General features: G+C 42.3%; 1 long non-coding RNA gene and 1 other non-coding gene across 2 annotated transcripts in view; both read left to right on the plus strand.

The window, feature by feature from the left end:
* Positions 1 to 13,575, plus strand: part of LOC116542228 — a 71,870-nt gene that overhangs the window by 37,140 nt on the left and 21,155 nt on the right. The window contains exon 4 of the long non-coding RNA XR_004265124.1: positions 2,466 to 2,550. This is a non-coding gene — a long non-coding RNA (uncharacterized LOC116542228). The remainder of the gene's footprint in view (positions 1 to 2,465; positions 2,551 to 13,575) is intronic.
* LOC116542236 lies at positions 1,751 to 1,812 on the plus strand. Its single transcript, XR_004265130.1, has one exon. It is a non-coding gene; the product is annotated as a U7 small nuclear RNA (small nuclear RNA).

Here is a 13,575-nt window from a genome sequence, read left to right on the forward strand (position 1 = left end):
GTTATTTGTGCCTTTTCTGTTTTGTGGGGGTTTTTTTTGTTAGTCCCTCCTAAGATTTTTTTTTAGGCTGGGCATGGTGGGTCACGCCTGTAATCCCAGCACTTTGGGAGGCCAAGTCAGGCGGATCATCAGGTCAAGAGATCAAGACCACCATGGCCAACATGGTGAAACCCCGTCTCTACTAAAAATACAAAAATTAGCTGGGCGTGGTGGCACATGCCTGTAGTCCCAGCTACTCGGGAGGCTGAGGCAGGAGAATTGCTTGAACCCGGGAGGTGGAGGTTGCAGTGAACTGAGAACGCACCACTGCCCACAGTCCAGCCTGGTGACAGAGCAAGGCTCTGTCTCAAAAAAAAAAAAAAAAAAAAAAAAAAAAAAGCACAGATTTTTTTTTTTTTTTAGCAACTGGCCTTGAAAGCTTACCATGTATATTTAACCTAAATTCCAAGGTTAAACCTACTCCCCACCCAAACAATTCACAGACTTTATAAATCTTTAATGTCCCCCAATTTACATGTTATTATGTCTACTGTTTTTGTCCTCCCTTATTAAGGACTACACTAACAATATTGTTATTTTATGTGCAGACATTGTTTGCTTAGATTTAAATACTCATTTACCTTTTATTTGCCCACCTTTCTTCTTTTACCTCAACTGTTGTTTTTTTGGGTGATTTTTCTTCTTCTTGAAATATATACAGAACTTTAGAAGATCCTTTAGTGTAGATCACTTAATTAGAAAGTCTTAGTCTGTTTATCTATAAATGCCTTTTTTTCCTTTTATTCTTCTTAAGATAGGTTTGATAGGTACCCAGTTCTAAAGTACCTTTTTAGAAGGATATTAAACACTGACACTAAGAGGACATTATGACACTCTTGTCTAGTTTCCATGATTACTATTGCAAAATCTACTGTTACTCTAATTGGTTTTTTTTTTTTTGTAGGTGTTCTTTTTCTCCGGCTGCTTTGAAGGTCCTTTGATTATTGCATGACTCTAAGATCTCTTTAGTTGGTGTTGTCTTGCAAATGTTCCTTTTTATAGCTTCCTAATCTTGCTTCATGAATGTATCGTTTTCTTCTTTTCTTCTTGTGGCTCTGATGACATTAAATAATAATGTCTTTTTTTAAAGTGTTCTTTTCCCTGCTTTTTTTTTTTTTTTTTTTTTTTAAGAGGCTCACTCTATCACCCAGGCTGGAGTGCAGTGGCACAATCTCAGCTCACTTCAACCTCCACCTCCTGAGTTGATTGTTCTGCCTCACCCTCCATGTAGCTGGGACTACAGGTGCCTGCCATCACACCCAGCTAATTTTTATATTTTTAGTAGAGACAGGGTTTCACCATGTCAGTCAGGCTGGTCTCAAACTCCTGGCCTCAAACGATCCACACCCCTTGGCCTCCCAAAGTGCTGGGATTACAGGCATGAGCCACCACACCCATCCCTACATAATTTTTGTTTCCAAACATATATATTTGGTTGTCAGCAGCCGTGAGAAACTCACTGACACCAGATTTGGCCAAAGGCACCAGAGATAACACATGTATGACATATTCTAAAGCCTTAGAATTTTGTATGAATGGTGGGCAGGGAGCCCCTCTACTGTGTGCAAACATGGGTCGGTGCCACAATTCTGTCACTTGCGAGTATGGTAGTGCAGTAGCCTCGAGCCAGACTGCCTGGATTCAAATCCCAGAGCTGGTCAAGTCACTTGACCTCAATCTTCTGTAGTTTCTTTTTTAAAAATGGGGATAGTGGTGTCATAGCTCTTTTAGAATTTGCCTAGCAGGTTTTCTGGGTTTTGCCATAACACCCCCTTAAAAAATAAATAAAACAAAAATGGGGATAGTAGTAATACGCACTTCATAGGATTATTGAGGGTATTAAATGAGTTAGCCTACATAAAGTATTTAGAATAATGCACAGCATGTAGTAAGCACTGTTTATGTGTTTGCTATTACTACCATTGTTACTTTTGCAATGAGGTGATTGAAGCAAGGAGAGCTTCTATGGTGCAATGGGGAAAAGAGTATATCCTACCCTGTGTGTTCCTCTAATATCTTGGAAACAAAAGCCATCCACAAAAAAACACAGGGTCAGGAATTTGAAGGGATTATTTGGGCCCTTAGAGTGTGGGCTATCGAGTAGGCAGTCAGAATGGGATAGAATTCTTCAGTGGGAAGAATTGGATATTTCCTTTTTGGAGCAGAGCAGTACCATATGGGGGAGCAGTGACAGAGGGGTTAATCTAGGGTCAGGGGATTTCCTAAGCAGTTAATAATGCTTTTCTCTTAGGAACTAACCTGTCAGGTACTGAGAGGCTTTGAAGATAGCTCTTCAGGCTGGGGACATGCCTTTGTTAAGGGGCAAGACTGCTGCCAGGAGTTGGTTCACATTCTCAGAGGTAGGATTGACCACATAAAAAAATGCTTTCAAATCTTTGTTCTAAATTTTCTTTGGCCCTCCCTAGGTTTGGGGAAAGTCTCAGCCTCAGTAACCATCCCAGACACAGTCCAGAGGATATGAGCAGGCGGAGTGGGTCATACGGAAAACAGGTGCGTGGTGGGGAGGCAAATTTGAGGAGCCATTAGTATTAAAATGGGAAGCTCAAGAGATACAAAAATTCTAAACAAAGCTTTATCAAATCAAATCCAATAATGTATTAAAAGGATAATGTATCATAACAAAATGGAATGGAATTTATTCCAGGAATGCAGGATTGGCTTGACATTAAAAAATCAATCATGCTTATGGGCGGGTGTTGAACAATGAGAACACGTGGACACAGGGAGGGGAGCATCACACACTGGGGTCTGTTGGGAGGGGGACTAGGGGAGGGGCAGTAGGGGGTGGGGAGGTTAGGGAGGGATAACATGGGAAGAAGTGCCAGATATAGGTAACGGGGTGATGGAGGCAACAAACCACCTTGCCATGTATGTACCTATGCAACAATCCTGCATGATCTGCATACGTACCACAGAACCTAAAGTACAATTAAAAAAAAAAATCAATCATGTAATTCAATATATTAACAAACCAAAAAAGAAAACCCATGTGATTATTGCAGTAAATGCAGAAATGGCATTTGACAACATCTAACATCTATTCCTGATTTTAAAAAACAAACACCTCTTGGCAAACTAGAAATGGAAAGGAACTTCTTCAATCTGATATAGGGCATCTGCAAAATAACCCACAGCTAACATTATATTTAGTGGTAAAAACTGAGTGCTTTCCCCCCAAGATCAGAAACAAAACAGAGATGTCCACTCTCACCATTTCTATTCATCATTATACTGAAGGTCCTAGGCAGTGCAGTCAAGCAAGAAAAAGAAGCAAAAGGCATCCAAATTGGAAAGGAAGAAGTTAAACTGCATTTACAGACAATGTGATCAGCTATGTAGAAAATCCGACTGTGTCCACCAAAAATAAAACCCTACTAGAACTAATAAGTGAGTTTAGCAAGTTGCAGGTTATAAGATCAATATACAATAATTAGTTGTATATCTGCATACTAACAATGAACAGTTGGGTACAGAAAATTTTAAAATACCATTTATAAATAACGTCTAAAAATGTGACTTAGGAATAAATCTGACAAAAGATGTGGAAGACCTGTACACTTATGTTGCTGAGAGAAAGAGGAGTAAAATTAATGAAAAACATGCGTGCATTGGAAAACTTAGTATTGTTATAATGTCAGTTCTCCCCAAATTGATCTATAGTTTAAATGTAATTGCTATTAAAATCTCAGCAGTCTTTTTGAAGAAATTGATAAACTGATCCTAAAATTCATATAGAAAGGCACTACAGAGCCTGGTATGCTGTGTAAAAACCCTGGGTAGGGTCCAGCCTTCCCACAGGATTAGGATTATCAGTGGAGCCCATATAGAGAGGAGAAACAGTAGCAGGGCCTCCAGTTGCAAACAGGTCTACAGAGGATATGAACAAGCAATTTCCTGAAGTGGAAAACCCAAAAAGCTAACAGGTGTAATAAAAGATGTTCAGATGTATTAACAGAAAAGTCTAAAATAAAACTACAATGAGATTTCACTTTAGATCTCACAGATAGACAAAATTTTAAAAAGCTCAATCATGCCAACTCCTTTAGTGGGGATATGGGGACATAGGAATCCTCATACATTGAGAGTAGGGACTTTGGCAGCCATTCCAGAGATAAATGTGGCAGTACGTAGTCAAATTCACTATCCCCATAGGCACTCCAAAGAAATTCTCCACAGGTCCATAAAGGGTCATGTAGGAAAGTGTTCATTATGGTGTCGTTTGCAGCAGTGGGAAGTTGAAGGCATGTTGCATGTCCATCACCGGGGGACTACACAGGGAAATAGTGACAGGTGCACTCCAAAGAGGACCTCTTAACCTTTAGGCCAGTGAGTTAGATGTACATAGGGCAACACGATGATCTTCGACACGTAGTACTGAGTGGAAAAGAATGAACCATATAACAATACTACTCACAAATTACAAATATATGCACATTCACACCAAATATACACCTTACAGAAATGCACACAAAAGGATATAAGTTAAACACATTTGAAAAATGCCTATGTCAGGGAGTTGGGAGGAATGGGAGCATGGATGACGGAATAAATAAAACAAGAAGGCGGTGGAATTGCCAAGCACAGTGGCTCACACCTGTAATCCCAGCACTTCAGGAGGCCGAGGCAGGCAGATCACTTGAGCCTAGGAGTTCAAGACCAGCCTGAGCAACATAGCTAGACCTCATCTCTACAAAAAATACAAAATTAGCCAAGCGTGGTGGTACGTGCCTGTGGTCCCAGCTACCAGGGAGGCTGAGGTGGGGGGTTCCTTGAGCCCAGGAGTCTGAGACTGCAGCGAGCCAAGATTGCACCACTGCACTCCAGCCTGAGTGACAGAGTGAGACCCTGTTTCCAAAAAAAAAGAAGAAAAGAAAGGGGGAGGAGAAGAAATAGCAGAAAGTGTCTATTCCCTTGGCCTAGTCACCTACTCCTCATGGCATGCATCCTTTAGAGCCTGCTCTTCACTGAGGAGGAAACAGCCCCACCTACACTCTGTTAACCTGAGGCCAGAATGCTCAGGTGAGTCTGGCTCAGACGGGCTGTACTTGGCTGGTTTTGAGTATGTGCTGCCCCAGCTCCTGCATACCCTCCCACCAGCACTGCAGCTGCCTGGAGCAGGTGTGGACATGCATTTCACCCCACAGAAGTTGCCTGCTGTGATCTACTATTGAGGGTGGGGGCTGGTCACAGAGCGATTAGAAGCGAAGAGTCAGAGCGACCCACTCCCCATCAAACCATGTGGTAACCAGACAACTAATTTCTGTTCTGCACAATAGCCCTGCCAGTGCCCTGACTGTGCTGAGACGTGGGTGTATTTTCCTGGCCCCATTCAGAACCTTACCCTCTGACTTCCCGAGAAGCAGCTCTTGTAAACTCTTAGGGAAACGGAAGCCAGACTCACTGTGACTGAGAAATTCTTTTCAGCTTATCCTCTCCTGAGAACTCATCACCTAATTGTCTCAATACTGCCCTTTCCCATAACCAGCTAGGTGCGTGCTTGCCGTTCGGTTTTCAAAACAAAACAATACCTTGTTCAGTGATACATACATGAGAGGTGAAGTTTTCTTAAAAAACAGGCCAGGTGTGGTGGCTCACACCTGTAATCCCAGCACTTTGGGGGGCCAAAGCGGGTGGATCACCTGAGGTCAGGAGTTCAAGACTAGCCTGGCTAACATGGTGAAACCCCGTCTCTACTAAAAATACAAAAATTAGCCAGACATGGTGGTGTGTGCCTGTAATGTCACCTATGTGGGAGACTGAGGCAGGAGAATCACTTGAACCCAGGAAGCGGAGGTTGCTGTGAGCTGAGATTGAGCCATTGCACTCCAGCCTGGGCAACAAGAATGAAACTCCGTCTCAAAAAAAAAAAAATTTTTTTTTTTTTTTTCTCACAAAAATCAAGGAAATGAGAACGTAAAAGTCAAGGTAGTGGTTTCTTCTGGGCAAGGGAAGGAGGTGAGGGATCCACAGGAGGCTTCTCAGGCACTATAATGTTCTAGTTCTCAAGCCAGCTGGTGGGTAGATGGGTGTTTTCTTACATGTCTTTAAACTGTACATGGAGGTTTTCAAAACCTTTCTCTATGTTGAATACATTTAAAAGTTTGAAAAGAACACAAAGAGATTTCAAACCTAATTATATTTGCACTTATCAGAACACATAGAATCAAAGAGAATGACAATAACCACATTGGAATATCTGCCTATGATGGAGAGGGTGTTAGAAATGGTAGTGAGGAATGAAGATATAGTGGAGTAAATAAGTGAATAAGTAAATAAAAAGATATGCATTTTATTGGTCAAAGATAACAATGTAACATGACCAGTGGAGTATACTTCCTCCTCCTTCTGCACCTGAGATTCAAAGGAAAAATAAATATTGAACGTGATCAAGACACCTGATCCTACTAAATCTGATTGATGCAAAACCAACAGGTACAAACTTAAATCACCTGAGTACCCAAAAGATTGTTATAATCAACTAAGTCATTGCCACAGTAAGTTTTCTGAGGTGAAGGATTTTGAAGGCTCCTTCAGAAGTTGGTCATTTCTCCAAAGTTTTTTTGGGATTGCTTCCCAACATTCCTGAAGGATTTCAAATGTGGCCCTTGGCTCATTAGCCCATTTAACAGTAAAACTCAAAAGCCAGTGGAGAAAGCAGGGGACTGAACTCATGTCCCTACAGGAGCAAAAGACCAAACCTTCATACCTTAGAAGTACAGTCCCATGTTGAACCATGTCTTGGAAATTGCCTCTGTAGCTTGAACACAAACAAAAACCTGGGTGTTGGAAAAATGTGTGCTTGATTTAATTTCACCCATCCTGAGACTAGAAAAAAATCATGGGGGTTATATTGAGTCTGCCCTTGGCCAAAGTAAGTCACATGTGCCTTGGTCACCCCTAGCCACACTCTCTCTCCTATTATCACCCAATCCTAGTGTCCCTATCTCCACTGATGGGCAAATGGATATTTCCCCTCAACACTGAGGCCACCTATTCTACCTTGTCTCTGCACTCAGGTTGCCTCATCAGATCTGCTGTGGGCAGCAGTTATAGTTGAGATCATGTCAGTTAGCTTTTATGAAATGAAGCTAATTTCACCATAGGGTGCTTCATTGAGGTATGTGCCTTCCTGCCTAACCTTGTATGTCTGCGGACATACCGGGTAGACATATTTCTTGCAAACAGCATAGTAATGTGCTGCAGGCCAGTTGGACTATAACCGGACCTCCCCATGCAATTCGTATCACCCTGGTCCGACCCACAATAGCTGACTTGATGGGTTGAGCCCCTACAGAAGTCCCAGCCAACTTGTGGACAGCTGACCTTAATAAAGGAGGGCAGCTGCTTAGGGTGCTCCCATTAAAATCAAAATCACACAGTACCTATTGCCATCTTCTTGCCCCAGTGTCTACTTTCCATACTGGCAGAAGAGGGAAATGAGCCCATCATCAATGTCCTCCTCAAACTGGGTGTCTTAATGCCAACCCAGAGTCTATAATCACTTGAACCCAGGAGGTGGAGATTGATACAACAGCCCTATCCTCCTAGTAAGAAAGCCAGCAAAATTTATTTCTAAGAGCAGATGGATCTACCATCATGATTAGGACTCATACCACAATAGTGAAACTATGTCACCCCTGTTCATCCCAGACTTCTGAATCATCCTCTCTGTGAATCCAGTTCAGGCTTCTTTGGGGTTGACCTGACCAACACTATTTTTCCGTCTCAGGACACCCCAATTCCCCAAAACTCTGTTTTTACCCACCACCAGCAACAGATAGTTTGTTTCTTTTTGTCTGTTTGTTTGAGATGGAGTTGTCACTCTTGGTGCCCAGGCTAGAGTGTAATGGCGTGATCTCAGCTCACCGCAACCTCTGCCTCCTGCATTCAAGCGATTCTCTTGCCTCAGCCTCCCGAGTAGCTGGGATTACAGGTGCACATCACCGTGCCTGACTAATTTTTGTATTTTTACTAGAAATGGGGTTTCACCATGTTGGTCAGGCTGGTATTGAACTCCTGACCTCAGGTGATCTGCCTGCCTTGGCCTCCCAAAGTGCTGGGATTACAGGCGTGAACCACTGTGCCCTGCCTTGTTTTGTTTTTGGGTTTTTTGTTTGTTTGTTTGTTTGTTTTTCCGTTTTGAGGCAGGGTGTCACTCTGTCACTCAGGCTGGAGTGCAGTGGCGTGATCATGGCTAGGTGCAGCCTCAAAACTGCTGGGCTCAAGGGATCTTCCCACCTCAGCCTCTTGAGTATCTGGGATTACAGGCAAGAGCCCGGCCGATTTTTTTTTTTTTTTTTTTTTTTTAGCAGAAATGAGATCTTGCTCTCTTGCCCAGACTGGTGTCTAACTCCTGAGCTCAAGCAGTCCCCCCACCTTTGCCTCCCAAAGTGTTGGAATTACAGGCGTGAACCACTGCACCTGGCTAACAGATAATTTGAACTGTCCCTTCCCAAGTTACATTGATTCTTCCCACCCTGGGCAGACGGACTGTCAGAATGTATCTCAACCTTCATGACACTACCTTCAAGGAAATCTGAGCTTGTAGGACATTAGTTGGTTTACTCACAGTGTCTGAGTCTGCTGAGTCCTGGTGACAGAACACCCTTCATTTACTTAGGGAACTGGATCATAGCAGCCTCAGGGCTTCTCACTTAAACCGTGGGTCAACTCACAGAGCAGTATTCAGGCCCCACTGTCTCTAAGGGAAACAGACAGTGTTCTGATAGTCCTCAGTATGTTGCAGTGTCACCTGAGAGCAGTAAATCTCTCAACTCATCAAACCCAATGTCTTCTTTTTTTTGAGACGGGGTCTTACTCTGTTGCCCAGGCTGGAATGCAATGGTGCTGTCTCAGCTCACCGAAACCTCCGCCTCCCGGGTTCAAGCAGTTCTCCTGCTACAGCCTCCCAAGTAGCTGGGATTGCAGGCATGCACCACCACACCCGGCTAATTTTGTATTTTTTTTAGTGGAGATGGGGTTTCTCCATGTTGTTCATGCTGGTCTCGAACTCCCAACCGCCAAGGCGGGTAATCCGCCCACCTTGGCCTCCCAAAGTCCTGGGATTACAGGTGTGAGCCACCGTACCCAGCCCCAATGGAATTCAGTAGTAATGGAACCCACTTACACACACAGTTTTTAAAAATCAAGATAGTATACTAACTTCAACATAAAAGGAATATATTAAGTGCCTTTTTTCTGTATCAGTTAAGATAATCTTACAATTTTTCTCCTTTAGACCAGTTATATGGTGAATCATAGTAGTGTGTGTGTGTGTATATATCTATCTATCTATATATATATATATATATATATAATTTTTTTTTTTTTTTGAGACAGTGTCTTGCTCTTGCCCAACCTGGAATACAGTGGCTCAGTCTCCTTAGTAGCTAGGACCCCAGGTGTGCACCACTACACCTGACTAATTTTTTATTTTTAGTAGAGACATCTCACTGTGTTGGCCAGGCTGGTCTCAAAGCAGTGTTCCTTACATAATTTATTTAATGTAATTTTCATCTTTCTCATGTGAGATAGTTACTATTTAATCTTTCCCATGTAAATCTCAGTTCAGCCACTTAGTGGATCCAAATCTCCAGGCAGCTGCCTTAGTCTCTATCCTATTGATCTCTTAGTCTCTTTCTGTCTCAGGTACTTTTAATCCATATTGTACAGTAAGGTAAATTTATAGATTTCAAGATCTATACATTCTGTATATCTATAGGTGAATTTAGCCTAACACAGTGGCTCACACCTGTAATCCCAACACTTTGAGAGGCTGAGGCGGGCAGATCATGAGGTCACGAATTTGAGGCCAGCCTGGCTAACATAGTGAAACCCCATCTCTACTAAAAATACCAAAAAAAAAAAAAAAAATAGCCAGGCATGATGGCATGCACTGTAGTCCTAGCTACTCAGGAGGCTGAGGCAGGGGAATTGCTTGAACCCAGGAAGCAGAGGTTGCAGTGAGCCGAGATCACGCCACTGCACTCCAGCCTGGGCTACAGAATGAGACTCCATCTACCAAAAAAAAAAAAAAAAAACACTATAGGTGAATTTATAGATTTCAGGATTATACCTGGGTTTTTGAAAAAAATGTTTCAACGCAATTTATTTTAAAGCACTCTTGATGCATTTAAAATTTATTTTTAAATGCATTAAAATTTAAATTGAGGGGGTGAGGGAAGGTTAATAAAAATAAAAATAAAATAAAAATAAAATTTAAATTGATTTTTTAACATTTAAAATTAATTTTTCTTTTTAGTAGAGACTGAGTCTCTCTGTGTTGCCAGAACTAGTATTGAACTCCTAGCCTCAAGAGATTCTCCCACCTCAACCTCCCAAAGTGCTGGAATATAGGTATGAGCCACCATGCCTTGCCAAAATTAATTTTTGAGCCCAATACAGTGGCCCACACCTGTAGTCCCAGGTACTCAGGAGGCCGAGGCAAGAGGATTGCTTGAGTCTAGGAGTTTGAAGATGTGATGTACGATTATTGTGCCAAGGAATAGCCATTGTACTCAAGCCCAGGCAATATAACTAATATGAACTTAATATGTAAATAGATTTAATGTATGTTTATACAAATAAGTATTTTCAAATCTGCATTAGGGTTCTCCAGGGAAACAGAATCATAGGAGGTGTGTGTGTGAGTGTGTGTATGTGTGTGTGTAGAGAGAGAGAGAGAAAGATTCATTGTAAGAAGTTGGCTCACATGATTGTGTAGGTTGACAAGTCCCAATATCTGCAAGGTGAGTTATCAGGATGAAGACCCAGGAGTACCAATGTTGTAGCTCAGTTCAAAGGCTGGCAGACTCAAGACCCAGGAAGAGCCAATGTTTCAGTTTAAGTCTGAAGGGAAGAAAAAGTTGATGTTCTAGTTTGAAGGAAGTCAGGCAGGAGAATTCACTGCTACTTTGGGGAGGGTAATCCTTTTTGTTCTATTCAGTCCTTCAACTGATTGGGTGAGGCCCACCCACATCAGGGAGGGCAATCTGCTTTACTCAGTCTACCAATTTAAATGTTCCTATCACCCAGTAACATACCCAAAGAAACCCTAGAATAATGTTTGACCAAATATCTGGGCACCCCAAGACCCAGTCAGGTTGCCACATAAAATTAATCATCACAAATCCATACCTTGTGAACTTGGCACCCATACACACCTCCTGAAACCATATGTAATCTTTGAATGAGGACCATAATGAGGTCATAATTCCACTTAACATGATACAACTATTCTGCCTACAACCAAAAACGTACTCACCATTTCCCCAGAAAAAGAGGTAAAGTTTTTCACTGATGTTTACTCTTTTCTTTGATATCCTGTAACTTAAATAGTATAATGTAAAGTTAACAATTCTTAAATACTATTATTTAAAACCAGCACATCTTATGTTACATAATAAGGGGAAAAGAGGAAAGAAAACAAAAGTATTTGATACATACACACAAATACATTCATAACAAAATGAGGAGGAAATATGACAATTGCAGCCCTTGTTTCTGTAACTGGTCACATGATAACTGATATTTATAACTACTACCCATTTCATATTCTGTTTGCCTTCAGCAAGCAACTCAGCTAGTCACAGTTCTTTACTGGTAGGGTAACGCAGACCTTCATTTCTGTAGAATCTGGGCCATTAGTCCTGCCTGGATTGGGTTGTTGTCGTTTTCCATTGACCTTAATCATAAGGGATGGTAACACTAAGAGATTTTCTTTTTTTTAATTATTTTTATTTATTTTTATTAAAGATGGGGTTTCACCGTGATGGCCAGGCTGGTCTTGAACTCCTGACCTCAGGTGATCCACCCACCTCGGCCTCCCAAAGTGCTAGGATTACAGGCGTAAGCCACCGCAGCCGGCCCTTTTTTTCTTCTTTTTTTTTTTTTTAACTAAGAGATTTTCTAGAGGATTTCTTGTATTCTAGAATACTCCTCCTTCCCTCCATTGTGGAGTAGTAGTCCAGTTTTCCCTTGGTAGGCAAAATCAATCACTCCAGCCAACACCACAGCTCCCGTCTTTGCCTTAACCTCTAGCTTAATGGAATCATGTCTCCTGGTGGAAGCATTCCTCCCTTTGGAACTGAAATCCCTAGGCTAGCAGACCATAAGGTCTCTGTAACAGAAGGAGAAATTTTGCTAGTGGGTCACTAGGGGTGATAGTGACCCATTGATTTCCACCCATTGATTCAAGGATCTATGAATCCTGACTGTGGGAGAAATAGCACCATATATTAGATATAGATTCAGAGTATATACAGACTTCTGGAGAATCTTACCCTAGCCCTGCAAGGTACTATAACCTAGCTGGCACTGTAACTAAGTCTTCCAAAGGCCATCCCACCATTCTTTCAAGCCAGCTATTTCAGGATGGTGGGGAACATAGTGAGAGCAGTGAATTCCATGAGATTGGGTCCATTGCTGTACTTCTTTGGCTGTAAAGTTAGTTCCTTAACCAGAGGTGATGCTGTATTTAATACCATGATGGTGGATAAGGAATTCTGTAAGACCATGGATGATAGTTTAGGCAGAAGCTTTGTGTGTATGGAAGTCAAACCAGTATCTAGATTGTCTGTTCCAGTAAGGACAAAACACTGCTTCTTCCCTGATGGAAGCAATCCAAAGTAATCAACCAGGTAGCTGACAGAGCTCCCCAGGAACGTGCCATATTGGAAACTCAGTGATAGTCTCTGCTGCTGGTAGATTTGATCACACTCAGCAGTGATCAGAGTCAGGTCAGCTTTCATGAGTGGGAGTCCATGTTGCTGAGCCCATGCATAACCTCCATCCCTGGCACCATGGCCACTTTGTTCATGAATCCATCAGGCAATGAGGTGGTAGCTGGGGAAAGAGGCTAACTGGTATCCACAGAAACAATTATTCTGTCCACTTGATCATTAAAATCCTCCTCTGCTGAGGTCACTTTTGGTGAAGATTCACATGGGACATAAATATCTTCACTTTTTTAAACCCATCTAAGGAATTCTATCCATATACCTTTTCCCCAAATTTCCTTGTCACTAATTTTCCAACATACTCCTCCCAAGTCCCTGACCATCTAACCAAACCATTCGTCACCCCCATGTATCCATATATGATTGCATATCTGTCCATTTCTCCTTCCAAGCAAAGAACAACTAGGTGCACTGCTTGGGAGTTCTACCCACTGGGAGGATTTCCTTTCAATGTCCTTCAGGGATGTCCTAGGATGGGGTTATAGTGCTGCAGCTCTCCACTTTGGGGTGGTGCCTACATATCATGCAGAACCATCTGTAAACCAGGCCCGAGTCTTTGTCTGTCAGCTGACCGTAGGGAACGCCCCATGAGGCCACAGGTGCAGGCTAGGGGAGAGAAGACAGTGTATCAGGAGTGGAGACAATGAGCATGTGGGCCACTTCTTCATGTAGCTTGTGTCTTCAGGGCCTGCTCAGGCCCATCACATAATTATCACTTCCATTTGGTGATGGAGCACTCGTGTGCACACCCAACTTTATGGCTTGATGGGTCAGGTAA

The sequence above is a fragment of the Sapajus apella genome, unplaced genomic scaffold (genome assembly GCF_009761245.1).
Source record: "Sapajus apella isolate SASKATOON/1434 unplaced genomic scaffold, GSC_monkey_1.0 scaffold164, whole genome shotgun sequence".
NCBI lineage: Eukaryota > Metazoa > Chordata > Mammalia > Primates > Cebidae > Sapajus > Sapajus apella.